The sequence below is a fragment of the Hyalella azteca genome, unplaced genomic scaffold, assembly GCF_000764305.2.
Source record: "Hyalella azteca isolate HAZT.00-mixed unplaced genomic scaffold, Hazt_2.0.2 contig7025, whole genome shotgun sequence".
Classification (NCBI taxonomy): domain Eukaryota; kingdom Metazoa; phylum Arthropoda; class Malacostraca; order Amphipoda; family Hyalellidae; genus Hyalella; species Hyalella azteca.
The window spans coordinates 171,106-177,105 of NW_025937161.1; the positions used below are offsets into that span (position 1 = coordinate 171,106).

The 6,000-nt window shown below is 41.1% G+C and overlaps 1 non-coding gene across 1 annotated transcript; it reads left to right on the forward strand.

Moving 5' to 3' along the window:
• The first annotated feature begins 2,682 nt into the window (after positions 1 to 2,682).
• Trnar-acg lies at positions 2,683 to 2,755 on the forward strand. Its single transcript has one exon. It is a non-coding gene; the product is annotated as a tRNA-Arg (tRNA).
• Positions 2,756 to 6,000: the final 3,245 nt, after the last annotated feature.

Below are 6,000 nucleotides of genomic sequence, written 5' to 3' on the forward strand. Positions count from 1 at the left end.
CACGGCACAAATAAGTCATCTTATTCTTAACTATCAACCAGGCTAGATCACGGCACAAAATAGTGATCGTATTTTTAACGATCAAGCAGACTATAGACCATAGCACGAAATATATTATTCTTGGCATATAAATCATTTTTAGAAAAACTAAATCTGTAAAAATTTTAATCCCCAGAGTAAAATTCTATTTCCGTGATATCCAAGGTTATGGGCAAACACGTATATTAAGGCGATTTAGTTTTTTCTGGCGATTTTAATTTAAACTTGCTTAGGACGCCTTGTTGAAAATTGAACTGTAAAGCAGCTTTATAATTGCACGTTTTGAACTTCGCAATGGCAACGAGCAAATACTTTCAACACTAGTAGAACAGATGAAGAAATATCCTTTATTTCCAGTGCGTACACCTGGACTTATGTATGCAATAGTTAAGCAATATTGGAAACGAGCGCTGGCGACCAGCGACGCACGGTCTGTCTAAGCAGGGGCCATAAAATACACAACAGGTTTATTTGAAGATCCACTCATCAATTGTCGGTGCAACAGTCTTGACGACAGCTAGCCTGTGATCAGGCGTAATCTACGTGCTCTTTAGATCCTTATTGCAGGTTTTTGCGCGGTTTATGGCCGCAAGCGCCACCACAATTACGAGTTTCTTGCCAGTTTCTGGCATCCTGCGTCGTGGGGGCAGATTGCCGGCCGCTTTTCTGCGCCGCGCCGGCGGTGCTGTGTGGCAGGATGAGCGTATTTGCGGCGCATGCTCAGTAAGTGCAAAAAAACATAAAAAGCGAAGACATGAGAGCTTTTTCTCGTACAGTTGCCCGCGCTACCAGCCGAAAACTTTGCTTTAATGGAAACGGTGAGCGAGGAAAACATGAACGCTGAGCTGGCTTTCCAGGGGCTTTCAGTCCAACAGAACGCGGCGTAAAAACATGCAGATTTACGGCATGGAGCGAACAACGGCCGAGCCACATGCCGGAGCGTCAACATTGACAACACTGCAATGTTGTCAATAAAAAGAAAATCAACGAACACTTCTCCAGTCGGAAATAGAAAGAGCAATCTTCACGGCATCAAAGCAATGAGGGAAATTAATACGCAATGTAATAATAGCCAGTAAGTCCAGAAATTATTTAGACCCAAAACCAGTACGCATTCTCCCCGCCTTGTTTCGTCGTAAATTGACTCTGCAAAAACCACGACATATTCAACTCCTGACTTGCGAAGCAGCCTCTAAATCGAAGCATTCATATAATGTTATTTCTACGAGAACAAAGGCCTGGTGTTGCACGCGAGGCTAGGGCACACGTGCTGCTCGTAAGGCTAACAAGGCCTAAGGACTTTAGCGCCGCTAATGAAGCAATAAGTCAGGCTTACTCATAAGACGCACCGACCCTCGCATACACGAAGAGATCAGCAGACTTACCATTAAAATAATGGTCTTAATGCCGGGCTCGTAATGAGCTTAGCACGATAACAGCTCTCGTTTGGGCTGAGACTCGAATATTCCTATCGCATTACTTTATTCCGAACCTGCTTGTGCTTTGGGCAGCAAAACGTCATATGTTGCCCAGGATAGTACCGGTAACTCTAGATTCAAGTGAATATGTGAGAAAATGTCACTAGTGACCACCGTCGTGCCACTATCTACCATGTATCAAGCTGGGAGTTACTATAATCATATCGTAAAAATATTATGTGAGTTAATAATACATTCGCAAAATTATCTCTAACGATGCAGTGGGCAATTGTCCAAGAGCAACAATGAAAAACTTAAGATAATTTAAAACAAATGCAACCTATGAAATATATCACCCAAGGCTTATCTCTGAGCACTTGCCACCGGCGATAAGACGCCCAACGCGTCGCAACCGAACCTGATAACGCCAACACCCCACCACCGAACCTGATAACGCCAACACCCCACCACCGAACCTGGTAACGCCAACACCTCATCACCGAACCTGATAGCGTCAACTGGTCGACATTGATAACTCTAACTTCAACGTTAGAGACATGAGGTGATGTTAGTACTACGGTGAGATTATTCAGAGCCAAACAACTACAGAATAAATATTCATAAGTCAACGTTCAGCGCATAGGCGACTTATTTGCACGAAACACGTTACCAACGTGAAATACATCGCGTAGAGATTAATGGAGTAATAGCGATCAAATCTACAATAGGTACGATCGAGTGAATTTTCTTATTCCGAAATAACGAAAGAAACGACGACGCCAGATTAGCGGTGGTTCAAGGTGATATTACCGCAGTAAAAGGCAGTCCTAGAGCGCGTCCTAGAGAATAGTACGGCTCGTAATAGTTCGATATAGTCTCTAAACAAACATCAATAAAGTACATGCAAAATAAATGATAAAACCACAGGGGATGGGGGCGGATGCAACACATCGCAAAAAATCCAACACAGAATGAAATTATGACGCTAAGATAGCAGGCTTCACTGCCTCATTCGGGAAGATTCGCGCAGCTTTGACTGCACGAAAAATTAAATAGGCAGTTGCCGACATTACTATTTGCGAGGGCTAATTTCTGAATATTAGCATAACATAATACCACTTGCATAATCAAGCGAACATTACTACTCGTGTAGCTAGAAATACAACAATACTGCTCGCATAAATAGGCGTGCAATACTAACACTCGCGTAACCACTAACAGTACAGGCCTTGTGGCGCAATGGATAACGCGTCCGCCTACGGAGCGGAAGATTCCAGGTTCGAGTCCTGGCAAGGTCGATGTGTTTTGCTCCCAAAGTGCACAAATTTTGCAGGCTAGAACAAATTCCACTATTCGTGGCGAGTGCACTGCGTTCACGATATCATTTCAATTACATTATACAGACAATCGATAATTAATTAGCGCTCGAGAGCCGTCACCTATTTCATATTTTACGCTCTGATCCTTAAAAAAAATGCTTACCCTCAAAACGGCACTACTGTTTCTTGTTCATCTTTTATTAGCAGGTTTCTCGATCGGACTCTTTTACACGAAGGTTTTTCCTTACCAGCAAGTTTCTCGTTCACAACCGTCAACAAGTAAGTAGCACACCGCGTTTGGAGCACCGTAGGAAACTCGTGTCAGGTTCGAGTCTCCCAGTCTATCGATCAAAATCATTTCCAAATAAAGAATAAAGAAGATGATTACAGGTTATTTATTACATCGCTATGGGTAAAAGAGGCGGAAACTCGACTTATCAGGCGGCCGCATCCTGCGATGCTTCATTTCTTCGGGAAAGGAGCGCGGAGTGATATGTTGGAAACGTGATCAAATATTTTGCACGTTGCTTCAAATAAACACTTAATATTTGTTCTGTGTTTCAATGCAAAACATCGAAGAGATACTAAGTACAAATTCTACTAAAAAATAATTTCAGAAGATTGCAGTGGCGTGCTGAACCCTAATATAGATAAAAACTTAACCAAACAAGTGCTGAACAAAAACCTAATAAGAAATTACACGCGCGCTGAACAGGAATCCTAATGAGTTACTACACATGCTGAACAAGAATACTAATGAGTAACTACACAAGTGCTGAATAAAAACACTAATGAGTAACTACACAAGAGGTGAACAAAAATTCTAATAAGTAACTACACGCGCTGAACAAAAAACCCTAATGAGTAACTACACACGCGCTGAACAAAAACCCTAATATGTAACCGCACAAGAAATGTAAAAAGTCCATCGACGTTACCACGGCAAGACGTCAAAAAACGCCAAACTGACACACAATTGGAAAAACAAGTCACATTATCACACACAATGGCAAAAACAAGCCACCCTATCACATACAATGGCAAAAACAAGCCACCCTATCACACACATAATGGCAAAAACAAGTCACCCTTTCACACACAATGGCAAAACAAGCCACCCAATCACACACAATGGCAATAACAAGTCACCCTATCACACACAATGGCAAAAACCACTCCATAGACCCACAATTGACCTGGAAGTTAACGCGCGATCTGGCAAGCAGGATTACGTGCATCGTCCTGCAGGTGAAGGAACATCGCACTCAAAGGAATTTAAGAGTCCGACGTCGCGACTGGAGACGTCGGATCGTCAAAAACTGGACTGGCATATCATCTCCGAGTTATTGAAGGATATTGAGCTGTCTTGAGCTGTTAACTTCTAAAAAGGAGCGCATCGATGAGATGCAGATTTAATCAATGAATTTGCGAGTAAAAATATCCATTCAGGAGAAAGGGGAAGATTTTAGCAGGAGAAATTGAAAGAAAGGAAATATTAGTCATAAATTGATTTATGAAAAACGCAGGTAAAGCAAACGAAAATTATAATATTTAGTTACGTAAATCGTTAGGTTAATAGCAAGGCAGGGTATATTGCTACTGAATTTTGGACATATTTTTTATGGTAAGACGCAGAGTGAGAAATTCACGTAGAAAAGTCTGTTGTTCTCTCAAAGCAGAACAACGCGAGATCAACGCTGACCAGCGTGATCATGCAAGTTTACGCAGTCCAATATACAAGTGCGTCCAGTTTCATCCGTTTCATTCATAGTCGTACGCATCAACATTCTGCAAGGTTACCTATATGAATAATTTGTAATTGCTCATTATCACATTTTGAATTCAACATTTTAATTCAATTTGATGAGCTGCCTAAGTTTGTTTTTGGTTCTGATGGACGTATGAACATGAACAAAATGTAGTTAATGGCTGAATAATTTGCATGTTTATCATGAATTAAAAAATATATAACTCAGTACTCACTGCAGTGAGTGACAGAGCATTTTCTCGTCGACGAAAACTTGAGGTCCCGGACGGACGGACAGACGGACGGACAGACAGACGGACATGGCGAGCACAATAGTGCATTTTTTCCATAAATGAGAAAATGCGATAAAAAAGGAAACGTATAGATAAGGTAAATTTGATTTGTAATTTCTCTGCTTGACTCTTTTTTAGGACTTTTCTGGCTTATTTTTGCCCGGGAAAAAAGTACGTAACAATGCTACATGCAAAATGTACTATTAGGATAATAGACCCATTCACTTTTCTGAGTGCACGGCCGGACGATGGCTAAATAAAGAGAATAATTGCAGGAACTCGCATCATAATGATATGAATATGACAGCGAGGCACGGATGTGCACGCCTAATTACCAAGCAATTACCAGCGAGAGGAAATATTAAGCGGGCATCGCGATGCTGACTGCATTGACAAAAATGGAACTATGGGCCAAAGGTTAAACGTTTGACCTCGAAGATGTTTTCTAATATGTCTACTCTACTATATGTACATGTTATATGAGCTACGAAAGGTTTTAGCGCTTCGCACATAATATCTTCATAAACATAACTCGCGGCATTAAAATTCATAATTGGAGCAGCTGAATAAGATAGATTGGTTCACCATTGATGCATGTTGCAGCGTATTTTAGAGTTTTCGCACAGAATACACAAGACTTGCGGGTATTGAAAGCGACTACTGGCATATAGATTCTTTCTCTGAACTAGCAAGTTAGGCAGGCAGCCCCAGCACAGCTTAACAAACAACTCAGGTAAGCGCTATGGAAAGCAACATAAGCCAACATAAGCAGCAAACGAGTATTAGTTAAACAAATCTTAACAGGAAAACTGAGCAGCTTATGCACGTGGCCAGGCAGACACATGAACACTCGGTAAACAGTGTGTCGGGAGAGCGGTACCCTTCACTGCCCACGACCTAAAGTTCGTTAAAGAATTTCTAATGAGATTCTTGCCTTCATTGTAAAATTATATATAGATAACTGAGGACTGATAAGTGTATATACCATTGGAGAATGAAAATAACTGAACCCATTGATGCGTATCAATAAGCATATAACAATATATTTTTGAGGAATTGCTCAGGTATCGAGAGGATTTTAAATGGAGTTAAGATTCTTAATAATTTGAAGAACATGTCCTAGAGCGCAGGTATTCATCTGCTAATAAAAATTGCATTCAACTTGGACATTTCGCAAATCGCGG